Here is a 13,541-nt window from a genome sequence, read left to right on the forward strand (position 1 = left end):
CTAATGAAGTGTGGATGGAAGCAATGTATGCTATTTTTGGGACGAAGCCATGGAAACCCCTGGGCCATTCTCTAGTCTTTTAATTCCTCTTTGGTGAGAAGCAGGAGGGCCATATGTTGACGTGGTTGAGCCACAAAATCAAAGCAGCTGAGACTCCTGAGTCACACCATGGAGGAGAGGTGCTTCAGATTTTTGCCCAGTCAAGAGAGTAGGACCTTGTGTGAGCTGGAGATAGAATAGTTATGCTTTTGAGAGTTGGGAGCTGTTTGTGCTCACAGAATAAGGCTAGCCTCTCCTGACAAATACTGGAACACAGAGTTCAAGATACTGAGAAATATTTAAGTGGACACGTCCAATATGCAGTTAAAATGTGGGCAAGGCATTTGAAGGAAAATCTAGGCTGGAGATACAGATTTTGAAAGGCATAATAGCCAACAAATGAAGTCCTGTGAGGGATGAGATTATTAAACCCTCCGATCTAAAATGATCTGAGCCTATTATTTTTCTGCTCATGGTCTTTTCTAATCCCTTTTAGAAAGCAACAGTAAGTCGAGAAAACTTTACCCTTTACTTTTTATTTTTTTAATTTTTTATTTTTTTAAAGATTTATTTATTTATTTTTATTTGAGAGAGAGAGAATGAGAGAGAGCGAGTACATGAGAAGGGGGAAGGTCAGAGGGAGAAGCAGACTCCCTGCCAAGCAGGGAGCCCAATGTGGGACTCGATCCAGGGACTCCAGGATCATGACCTGAGCCGAAGGCAGTCGCTTAACCAACTGAGCCACCCAGGCGCCCTACCCTTTACTTTTAAAATTGCATTTACTATATAAGTCAATCTCATCAGACATTATAAAGCTATTTTCTCTTTTCCTTTTTATTTTCTACTTGATAATACTGTAGGCATCGGGGTGCTCTGCTTGAATGTCAGTAAGGAGAAGAGCCAACTGCAACTTCGTAGCAGAGCAGGCAAGCCAAATGATCATCCTTAACAACCTGCTGGCCAGTTTCCAGCTTCCTTGATGTCTCAAACTCAAATTAGAAGTTGTTTTGAAAAAGTATCGAAAGGGATCCTTTGGTTACACAAATGTAAAATAAGTACCAATACATTGCTGTTGACAACTTTAAAATAATCTGAATGTTGCTATTTTAGACACAGAAGCCATGAGAGCTATTTGATAATGTAAATTTTAGATGGTTGAAATAGGCTTATAATGCTGCAGATTTTGTTGCTTTTGGGGGATAGAAATGTAAGACAGGATCTGCTATAAATTCAGCCTGCACTGCTCTTGAACTCTTGCCTACTATTGTTCAGATATGTGTTTTTGTTCCCGCTTAACATTAGTCATTAGATGTCTAACCCAACTCAGTTCTGCAGCAAAAATGGGCGTGAGATTTGTACCATGTTGTGAGTGGGGAACAAAGTTGTTTCTCCTTGACTCACCCTAACTCTGGACTAAACTGTTGATGTCCTTCACACAGATAACCTACATTTTTTTTTTTTTTGCACTTCTTTTTTTTTTTTATTCTTATGTTAATCCCCATACATTACATCATTAGTTTTAGATGTAGTGTTCCATGATTCATTGTTTGTGCATAACACCCAGTGCTCCATGCAGAATGTGCCCTCCTCAATACGCACCACCAGGCTAACCCATCCTCCCATCCCCCTCCCCTCTAGAACCCCCAGTTTGTTTTTCAGAGTCCATCGTCTCTCATGGTTTGTCTACCCCTCTGATTTCCCCCCCTTCATTCTTCCCCTCCTGCTATCTTCTTTTTTTTTTCTTAACATATATTGCATTATTTGTTTCAGAGGTTCAGATCTGAGATTCAACAGTCTTGCACAATTCACAGTGCTTACCATACCCTCCTCAGTGTCTATCACCCAGTCACCCCATCCCTCCCACCCCACCCCCTACTCCAGCAACCCTCAGTTTGTTTCCTGCGATTAAGAATTCCTCATATCAGTGAGATCATATGATACATGTCTTTCTCTGTTTGACTTATTTCGCTCATCATAATACCCTCCAGTTCCATCCACGTCATTGCAAATGGCAAGATCTCATTCCTTTTGATGGATGCATAATATTCCATTGTATATATATACCACATCTTCTTTATCCATTCATCTGTCAATGGACATCTTGGCTCTTTCCACAGTTTGGCTATTGTGGACATTGCTGCTATAAACATCGGGGTGCACGTACCCTTTTGGATCCCTACATTTGTATCTTTGGGGTAAATACCCAGTAGTGCAATTGCTGGATCATATGGTAGCTCTATTTTCAACTTTTTGAGGAACGTCCATACTGTTTTCCAGAGTGGCTGCACCAGCTTGCATTCCCACCAACAGTGTAGGAGAGTGCCCCTTTCTCCGCATCCCCGCCAACATCTGTCGTTTCCTGACTTGTTAATTTTAGCCATTCTCACTGGTGTGAGGTGGTATCTCATTGAGGTTTTGATTTGGATTTCCCTGATGCCGAGCGATATTGAGCACTTTTTCATGTGTCTGTTGGCCATTTGGATGTCTTCTTTGGAAAAATGTCTGTTCATGTCTTCTGCCCATTTCTTGATTGGATTCTTTGTTCTTTGGGTGTTGAGTTTGATGAGTTCTTTATAGATTTTGGATACTAGCCCTTTATCTGATATGTCATTTGCAAATATCTTCTCCCATTCTGTCGGTTGTCTTTTGGTTTTGTTGACTGTTTCCTTTGCTTTGCAAAAGCTTTTTATCTTGATGAAGTCCCAATAGTTCATTTTTGCCCTTGCTTCCCTTGCCTTTGGCGATGTTTCTAGGAAGAAGTTGCTTCGGCTGAGGTCAAAGAGGTTGCTGCCTGTGTTCTCCTTTAGGATTTTGATGGACTCCCGTCTCACATTGAGGTCTTTCAACCATTTGGAGTCTATTTTTGTGTGTGGTATAAGGAAATGGTTCAGTTTCATTCTTCTGCATGTGGCTATCCAATTTTTCCCAACACCATTTGTTGAAGAGACTGTCTTTGTTCCATTGGACATTCTTTCCTGCTTTGTCAAAGATGAGTTGACCATAGAGTTGAGGGTCCATTTCTGGGCTCTTTATTCTGTTCCATTGATCTATGTGTCTGTTTTTGTGCCAGTACCATGCTGTCTTGATGATGACAGCTTTGTAATAGAGCTGGAAGTCCGGAATTGTGATGCCACCAGCTTTGCTTTTCTTTTTCAACATTCCTCTGGATATGCGGGGTCTTTTCTGGTTCCATACAAATTTTAGGATTATTTGTTCCATTTCTTTGAAAAAATTGGATGGTATTTTGATGGGGATTGCATTGAATGTGTAGATTGCTCTAGGTAGCATTGACATCTTCACAATATTTGTTCTTCCAATCCATGAGCATGGAACGTTTTTCCATTTCTTCGTGTCTTTCTCAATTTCTTTGATGAGTATTTTATAGTTTTTTGAGTACAGATCCTTTGTCTCTTTGCTTAGATTTATTCCTAGGTATCTTATGGTTTTGGGTGCAATTGTAAATGGGATCGACTCCTTAATTTCTCTTTCTTCTGTCTTGTTTTTGGTGTATAGGAATGCCACTGATTTCTGTGCATTGATTTTATATCCTGCCACTTTACTGAATTCCTGTATGCGTTCTAGCAGTTTTGGGGTGGAGTCTTTGGGGTTTTCCACATAAAGTATCATATCATCTGCAAAGAGTGAGAATTTGACATCTTCTTTGCCGATTTGGATGCCTTTTATTTCTTTTTGTTGTCTCATTGCTGTGGCTAGGACTTCCAATACTATGTTGAACAGCAGTGGTGATAGTGGACATCCCTGCCGTGTTCCTGACCTTAGGGGAAAAGCCCTCAGTTTCTCCCCACTGAGAATGATATTCACTGTAGGTTTTTCATAGATGGCTTTTATGATATTGAGGTATGTAACCTCTATGCCTATACTCTGAAGAGTTTTGATCAAGAAAGTATGCTGTACTTTGTCAAAAGCTTTTTCTGCATCTATTGAGAGGATCATATGATTCTTGTTCTTTCTTTTGTTAACGTATTGTATCACATTGATTGATTTGTGGATGTTGAACCAACCTTGCAGCCCAGGGATAAATCCCACTTGGTCATGGTGAATAATCCTTTTAATGTACTGTTGGATCCTATTGGCTAGTATTTTGGTGATAATTTTTGCATCCATGTTCATCAGGGATATCGGACTGTAATTCTCCTTTTTGATGGGGTCTTTGTCTGGTTTTGGGATCAAGGTAATGGTGGCCTCATAAAACGAGTTTGGAAGTTTTCCTTCCATTTCTATTTTTTTGAACAGTTTCAGAAGAATAGGTATTAATTCTTCTTGAAATGTTTGGTAGAATTCCCCCGGGAAGCCATCTGGCCCTGGGCTTTTGTTTTTTGGGAGATTTTTGATGACTGCTTCAGTTTCCTTAGTGGTTATAGGTCTGTTCAGGTTTTCTATTTCTTCCTGGTTCAGTTTTGGTAGTTGATACATCTCTTGGAATGCATCCATTTCTTCCAGGTTATCTAATTTGCTGGCATAGAGTTGCTCATAATATGTTCTTATAATTGTTTGTATTTCTTTGGTGTTGGTTGTGATCTCTCTTCTTTCATTCATGATTTTGTTGATTTGCGTCCTTTCTCTTTTCTTTTTGATAAGTCTGGCCAGGGGTTTATCAATCTTGTTAATTCTTTCAAAGAACCAGCTCCTAGTTTCATTGATCTGTTCTACTGTTCTTTTAGTTTCTATTTCATTGATTTCTGCTCTGATCTTTATTATTTCTCTTCTCCTGCTGGGTTTAGGCTTTATTTGCTGTTTTTTCTCTAGCTCCTTTAGGTGTAGGGTTAGGTTGTGTACTTGAGACCTTTCTTGTTTCTTGAGTAAGGCTTGTATTGCTATATACTTTCCTCTTAGGACTGCCTTTGCTGCATCCCAAAGATTTTGAATAGTTGTGTTTTCATTTTCATTGGTTTCCATGTATTTTTTTTAATTCTTCTTTAATTTCCTGGTTGACCCATTCATTCTTCAGTAGGATGCTCTTTAGCCTCCATGTAGTTGAGTTCTTTCTGACTTTCCTCTTGTGATTGAGTTCTAGTTTCAAAGCATTGTGGTCTGAAAATAGGCAGGGAATGATCCCAATCTTTTGGTACCGGTTGAGACCTGATTTATGACCTAGGATGTGATCGATTCTGGAGAATGTTCCATGGGCACTAGAGAAGAATGTGTATTCCGTTGCTTTGGGGTGGAATGTTCTGAATATGTCTGTGAAGTCCATTTGGTCCAGTGTGTCATTTAAAGTCTTTATTTCCTTGTTGATCTTTTGCTTAGACGATCTGTGCATTTGAGTGAGGGGAATGTTAAAGTCCCCCACTATTATTGTATTGTTGTTGATGTGTTTCTTTGCTTTTGTTATAATTGCCTTATATAATTGGCTGCTCCCATGTTAGGGGCATAGATATTTACAATTGTTAGATCTTCTTGTTGGATAGACCCTTTAAGTAGGATATAATGTCCTTCCTCATCTCTTATTACAGTCTTTGGTTTAAAATCTAATTTGTCTGATATAAGGATTGCCACCCCAGCTTTCTTTTGGTGTCCATTAGCATGGTAAATGGTTTTCCACCCCCTCCCTTTCAATCTGGGGGTGTCTTTGGTTCTAAAATGAGTCTCTTGCAGACAGCATATCGATCGGTCTTGTTTTTTAATCCAGTCTGATAGCCTGTGTCTTTTGATTGGGGCATTTAGCCCCTTACATTCAGGGTAACTATTGAAAGATAGGAATTTAGTGCCATTGTATTGCCTGTAAGGTGACTGTTACCGTATATTGTCTGTGTTCCTTTCTGGTCTATGTTGCTTTTAGGGTCTCTCTTTGCTTAGAGGACCGCTTTCAATATTTCTTGTAGGGCTGGTTTTGTGTTTGCAAATTCCTTTAGTTTTTGTTTGTCCTGGAAGCTTTTTATCTCTCCTTCAATTTTCAATGACAGCCTAGCTGGATATAGTATTCTTGGCTGCATATTTTTCTCATTTAGTGCTCTGAATATATCCTGCCAGTCCTTTCTGGCCTGCCATGTCTCTGTGGATAGGTCTGTTGCCAATCTAATATTTCTACCATTGTAGGTTACATATCTCTTCTCCCGAGCTGCTTTCAGGATTTTCTCTTTGTCTATGAGACTCGTAAGTTTTACTATTAGATGTTGGGGTGTTGACCTATTTTTATTGATTTTGAGAGGGGTTCTCTGTGCTTCCTGGATTTTGATGCCTGTTTCCTTCCCCAAATTAGGGAAGTTCTCTGCTATAATTTGCTCCATTATACCTTCTGCCCCTCTCTCTCTTTCTTCTTCTTCTGGGATCCCAATTATTCTAATGTTATTTCGTCTTACGGTACCGCTTATCTCTCGAATTCTGCCCTCGTGATCCAGTAGTTGTTTATCTCTCTTTTTCTCAGCTTCTTTATTTTCCATCATTTGGTCTTCTATATTACTGATTCTCTCTTCTGCCTCATTTATCCTAGCAGTTAGCGCCCCCATTTTTGATTGCACCTCATTAATAGCCTTTTTGATTTCTACTTGATTAGATTTTAGTTCTTTTACTTCTCCAGAAAGGGTTTCTCTAATAACTTCCATATTTTTTTCAAGCGCAGCTAGTAGCTTTAAAGTGATGATTCTGAACTCTAGATCTGACATCGTACTAATGTCCGTATTGAGTAGGTCCCTGGCAGTCGGTACTACCTCTTGTTCTTTTTGTTGAGGTGATTTTTTCCATCTTGTCATTTTGTGCAGAGGAGAATAGATTAATGAGAGAATAAAATGCTAGCAGAGTAACAACGTCCCCAGAAAATATACTCTAAACAAATCAGAAAAGACCTGAAGCAGTGGACAAAGAAATGGAAAGAGAGAAAAAAGAAAAAGAAAACAAAGAAAAAGAAAAAGATAAAAACAAACAAAACCAGAACAAAACAAAAAAACCCAGAATATGATCAAATATGATCAGGCTGGTATATAGATCAGTGCCACACACTAGATTTGGGGTGTATTTTGGTCTGTTAGAAGAAAGTGCCTCCCAAAATTTTAAAGAAAGAAAAACTTATATATGTACAAAAATAAGGGTTGATATGATGAAGGGATGGAATATGACTGTAAAGATGGAAATTATAAAATTTCTATAAAAGGAATTGAGAAGAAGTTGTTTGAAAAAAGAAAGAAGAGGATTTAAAAAAGAAAAAAGGAAAAAAAGGGAGAGAATGTGATCAGTCAGGGGAGTAGAAAACACCATATACTAGAGATTTAGGGTATATTTTAATCTGTTAGAAGAAACTATCTCAAAATTTTAAAGAGAGAACAACTTATATATATATATGCCAAAAATACGGGTAACTACCATGAAGGGATAGAATGTGACTTTAAAAATGAAAAATAAAAATGTTTTTTAAAAAAAGGGATTGATAAGATGTTGGTTGAAAAAGGGAAAAAGAAAAATTCAAAAAAAAAAAGAAAAAAAGACAGTTAAAAAAAATTAACTTTGAAAGACTAAAGAATCATGGTAAAAAAAGCCATGAATTCTATGTGCAGTATTCCCCTAGCGCTGGAGTTCTGCCGTTCTCATTGATCGGTAAACTTGGTCTTGGCTGCCTCTTCTCACTGATCTTCTGGGGAGGGGCCTGTTGCCGTGGTTTCCAAATGTCTCTGCTGGAGGCGGAGTTGCCCCGCCCTTGCCCCCTCCCGGCTAAGTAATCTGCTCGCGTTTGCTCTCCGGAACTTTTGTTCCCTGCAAGCTTTCCGTACAGCTTTGGAGGCGGAGAGTGAAAATGGCGGCCTCCCAATCTCCGCCCCGGAGGAGCCGAGAACTCGGGGCCCCGCTCCTCAGTGAACCCCCAGAGAAAAGCCGTCAGTCACTCCCGTCTCCCTGGTCTCCGGCCGCTCTCCGTGCTCGCCCGGCCTGTGACCGCGCATTTCTATCTCTGGCACCCGATCCCGGGTGGAGTCTCCAAACCCAGCAGATCCCTGCGGTGCACTCCCGCGCGGCTCCTCCGGGGGAGGAAGGTGAGTCTCCTCGGATCTGCCGCTTGTTGGGTCCCTGCTGGAGGAGCAGGGGCCCGACTGTGCCACGGATCACGGTCTATGGCCACCCCGAGCTGAGAGCCCGCGCCTGGGCTCCGCCTCTGCAGCCGGCTTCCCTGCTCCGTTACCTGGGAGCTCTGCCGCACTCAGGCACCCCCGGTCTTTCTGTGACCCCAAGGGTCCTGAGACCACGCTGTCCTGGAGGGTTCCACCCCCCGCTTAGCCACCAGAGTGACGTCCCTCAGCGGAGCAGACTTTTAAAAGTTCCGATTTTGTGCTCCGTGGCTCTATCACTTGCCAGAAGCGGCCGACGGAGGCCCCTCCCCCGCTGTCTATCCTCCCGAATATCGCCTCGGATTCACTTCTCCGCAAGTCCTACCTTCCAGAAAGTGGTTGCTTTTCTGATGAGAGAGTTGTTGCTATTCTTTTCTTTGATCTCCTGTTGAGTTTGTAGGTGTTCAGAACGGTTTGATCCCTATCCAGCTGAATTCCCGAGAGGAGACAAAATCCAGGTCTCCTACTCCTCCGCCATCTTGCTCTGCCCCCCCCCCCGATAACCTACATTTTTTATATTAATATTTTATATTATCATTTCACTCATAAATGGAGTCTCAGAAAGATTAAGGGACCTCCTAAAAGAATTCAGCAAAATATAAAGGCCAAAGCTCGAGTCTAAGTTTGGTTCTCTTTGATTCCAAATCCCATACTTTCTTTTCTTGACTACACTGTTGTAAATGAAGTTATTTCAGATGTGTTATTTATATGCTTCTATATTGTTGAAGGGATGTGTTCCTTCCTTCCTTCTTTCCTTCCTTCTCTCCTTCCTTCCCCCCTGTCCTTGGAGCTTTGAAACATTTTAGAAAGAGATGTTAGTTTCCATGCTCCCTTTTGTTTGTTTGTGATCATGGAAACACTTCCCTTAGCTCTCTTCTGGTGTTCACTAGAGCAGCTGCTCAGAATGAGTTAGCTTTTCCAGTCAGATGTGGTGCCTGCCTCATGGTGTGGAGGAAAGAGCCCATCCTTGTAATCACCAAAAGTTGCCTCTTTCTGATGAGAAAAAAGGAGCCCTGTCCTTGTCTGGAACCATCATCCCTTTCTCAATCCCCACACACCTATCTCACCCAGTGTTTCATCTCTTTTTCCTCATTCTGTTATGATTGAACATCATCCTTTTTGAATGGGTCATTATCACTGTCTCTGTGAGTAAATGGGATGTGAATACCCTGAGGATCCCCACTCATGAATGCAAACTCTGTTCCATTCTACAAAGGGAAGAAACACAATCGCTGAATATTAATAGCTCACCAGAGATTAGAATTCAGAATTAGACAAGATCTGCCTAATGCATTTATTATTCAAATGTGGATGATAGGATAGGCAGGGGCAGAGCAAGCACATAATTTAGAGAGGAAACTAACATATATTGAGTGCCTATTCATATCTGGCACAGAAGCTTTGCCACCTATAAATTTTCAATCTGTTGGCTTTCACTATGTGAATGAAATTATGCAATTAAAAGCACCCACCACCAATAGATGGGGTAGGTAGTAATGTTAGGTCGTGTTAGTCATTGTATTTCTTGAGTCCTAGACAGGAAGTCTGCCATGCATGTATTAGCTTTGAGGTAATTTATGATCATGATTAACCCCATCATAGCAGATAAGTGCAAAATAAGTGCCAAAAAGAAAATACATGATGAGATGGAAAGTAGAAGCAATTTTTATAAATTAAAAGTGATAAAGAAATGGATGAGTATAACACAAGGGTATGAAATGACTCATTTTTCAGGAAGAATGAATCCAAAGGATGTATCACAAATCGTAAAATACTTGAAGGCCCTGTGTCTGTACCATTAAAATTAATAGCAAGAGATGAAGAAAAGTGATTGAAAAAAAAAATAGAACGGTGTTCGAGCAAGTGGCTCTGGCAGTGGGTTTTCAGCCTGACCCTATCTCCTAACACACTAGTGAAATCATAATTTCAGGATAAGACCTGGAGACTGGCTTGCTTTTATTCTTCATAATTTTTACTTCCCAGGTGATTTTAATCTGCAGCCAGTGTGCCAAGTACTGGGTTAGGCATTCAGAAGTGAGGCTGTGCGTTTGTAAATGAAGGAGCTTGGAAGCATTGAGTGTGCTCTGTCATAAAGTTAGGATGATTGCCCCAAGCTGGTGGAGTTTCCATGGGCTCAGAGCTCTTTCAAATTTCACACATTAAAATCAGTGATGAGGCTGTAAGTACTATTACCAATGCTAACAAGTTTCCTTTCACCTGTGTACAGATCATCATGAAAGTGGCTGATCTTATTCAGATATTTTCATATAGATGCAACAGTCATATTTTGAAAAAGATTCCTATTTGAATATATTTATCAGCAGAAGATAAAACTATGTTTAGTTTTAAGTTATTTTAGAGAAATGTGTCTAGGACCACAAACTAAACCTTGGTGTTTCTTTGGATTTTACACACATTGACTTAAGATCAGGCTTATGCAAACTAATTCTTTGCAAGTAAAGGAGCTTCTGCATGGTTCCAGAACTCTCTTACAGATCATTTTATGTAATCTTCAAAGCAAGTCTGTAAGATTCCTATTTTGATATTTGAGTTAACAAATTTATAAGAAGATAATTAACTTGACCAATGGCTGGTAAGGAATTTCAGTTTGATTTTGATTTGAATCCAAAGCTAAGAAACATTCTGATATGCTATGATGTCTCTCATAAAAATACATCAGGAATTTCTTATAGTTCATGAAAAAAAAGCGATTAAAAAACTTTAGTAGGGCCCATGAGGTTCTAAAATAAAATTCTTTACAACCACATTTAGACTATTCAGATATCTTACAGAGTCATGTTTCAGCCTTGCCGGACGATGGGCAGTGTCATTCACTCTCATGGCTTTTACCATCAACTGTATTTTGATGACTTCTAAATCTATGTTTAGCAGATATGGAAGCCACTTCCTCCTTAGACATCTTCATCTGGATAATCCACCAGAAAATCAAACAATAAATTGCAAACTGAGCTGAACTTTGCCCTAAACTGCTTCTTCTATAGCTAATGCTACTATTTAGTCATTTACACCAGAAATCTGGAACTCATGCTAAGCAACCCCTATTACTTTGTCCTCACATCCAATTAGATAATTTACAAGTATTAACTCCTTTCTATGTCTCTTATTTACCTTCTATTTCAGAATTACTTCTCAAGGGCAAGTTCCCATCTTCTATCTAGACTACTATAATAGTTTCCAGACTGATCTCCTAGTCTTCAATCCCACCCTCATCCAATCCATCCTCTATTCTAGCATAATTGTCTACCGAAAATGCTATCCTGTCCATAACCTTGTCTTGTTATGAACCTGACATGACATCCTGTCTCAATGATGCTTTAGTTACAAATGACAGACACTGACTCAGATTAAAGTCCTCCAAAAAGGATTTTTGAAGGATATTGATATTCAGAGAAATTAAGGAAAAACTGATTGGGATCTTGGTTAGTAAGTCATGGGCAGTTTGGGGGGGAGTGTCAGTATCTGAATGACTCAGCTCCATCTGGTCTATATATCATCTTCACTAGTCCCTCATGAGACCATCCTAGATCTCTCTTTAAAAAAAAAAAAAAAGAAAGATTATTTATTTTAGAGAGAGAGAGAGAGCGAGCATGAGCAGGGGGAGGGGCAGAGGGAGAAGGAGAGAGAGAGAGAGAGAAAGAGAAGCAGACTCCCTGCTGAGCACAGAGCCTGATGGGGAGCTCAATCCCATGACTCTGAGATCATGACCTGAGCTGAAATCAAGAGTCAGATGCTTAACTGACTGACCCAGGTGTCCCCATCCTAGATCTTATTCAGGTGAAGGGATCAAGCCCCAAACCCTCAAAGGTGAGTTGATGTTATTTAAGTTACTTCACCAAAGAGCACTTATTACCACGGGACAGTTTTGCAGCCTCCATAATTCAAAGAGATAAATCTCTAATGACAGAATTTAAAACAATAAAATAAAGTGTTTTCAGGAAGCCCCCCCCTCTGTTCTCTCTCTCTCCCTTCCCTTCTTCCCCTCTCCCATTCAAATTTATATTTCACCTGTTTAAATATACCTGCAAACTTCCAATTATAAAAATCACTAAAATTTCCAGTGTCCAGTCCATTTTCACAGCATCTAAGATCTTGTGTCAAGAAAGTTATTTGGTTGATTTCATTCCTCCCAAGGCAAAATCAGAACATGCTGATCCCCTCCATTGTTCTTTGTGAAATGGAGGTTGTAAAAATCACAAGAAGGAATGTGACACTTTTCTTACCTAAAATGTAGCTCATCCATGGAGAATGGTCAAGTTGGAAAAGAATGTGGCATATACTGAACCTCAAATTTTCAAAATGACACCTCTAGCATATATGTATTAATGTCATTAGCTATTATCTCAAAGCAACCATTTATTGGAGGTCCATATGATTGACATTTATATAAATCCAAATTGGAAGTAAGCATGATTATTTTTTTCAGATTTCTTTTTTTTTTTTATTGTGTTTAAATCAGTGTTTATCCGTGGTGTCATTGTTGACACTTTTGGTCAGATAATTCTTTGTTGTGGGTTCTGTCCTGTGCATTCTGGGATGTTTAGCAGCATCCCTAGCCTCTATCCACTGGATGCTTGTGGCACCTCCCCAGTTAGGTCAGTAAAAACTATCTTCAGATTGTTAAACTTCTCCTGGGAGGCAAAGTCACCCCTGTTGAAACCACTGGTCTGAAGGAATTCATTAGTAGTGGAATTTGTGTGAAATATGTTCTTTCAATGTGAAGTTCCTTTGCAGAGAAATTTGAAAGCTTTTATCAATTTAGAGAAGTTAGATTGGTAAAAGTACTGTAATTCTGGTACGTACACTCACCAGACTGTGGAAACTGCAGTATTTAACCTTATGCTGTCAAGAAAAAGTTAAGGAGCCACTGTCAATCTCTTCTGACTATGGAACACCTACTTTTACCTTAGGAAGAGGGCTATGTATACGGAGATATCAGAGATAGTTCATCCAAGAGTAAGGAGAGTAAGGTGCTTGCTTACACACCAACTCTAGGAATTGCTTAAAGGTTAAATTGTTTAAATTGTTTAAAGGTTGCTTCTGGGTCACAGGGAGGGTGTTAACTTCTGGCTCCTTATACAGTGGGATGGGGGTGGAGGGAGGAGTGGGATCTAGCCATTAACTCATATAGTGGGAATTTCAGCTAGCTTGTCCTAAAATGGCAAGGATGGTGGGAATATGGGCAGAGTGAAAACAGTGTCTACTACAATCTACAATCTACTACAATCCTACTAACAGACTGAAGGAATTGGATGAGAGAGAGTTGATGTATAGGGACCAACAGATAAGTGAAGAAATAAGATAAATGGCAGCCGACTAAAAATCATAGGTAAAAGAATTGCCTGAGAACAGGATGACACTTTATGTTATGAGTCTGGAAGGAAGATGGGAAAGATGACTGAAAATATAGATAGGTTTTGGGTTTGATGATAG

This window comes from Mirounga angustirostris, unplaced genomic scaffold, assembly GCF_029215605.1.
Source record: "Mirounga angustirostris isolate CCGP_5_RB_7025 unplaced genomic scaffold, mMirAng1.0.hap1 SCAF_8, whole genome shotgun sequence".
NCBI lineage: Eukaryota > Metazoa > Chordata > Mammalia > Carnivora > Phocidae > Mirounga > Mirounga angustirostris.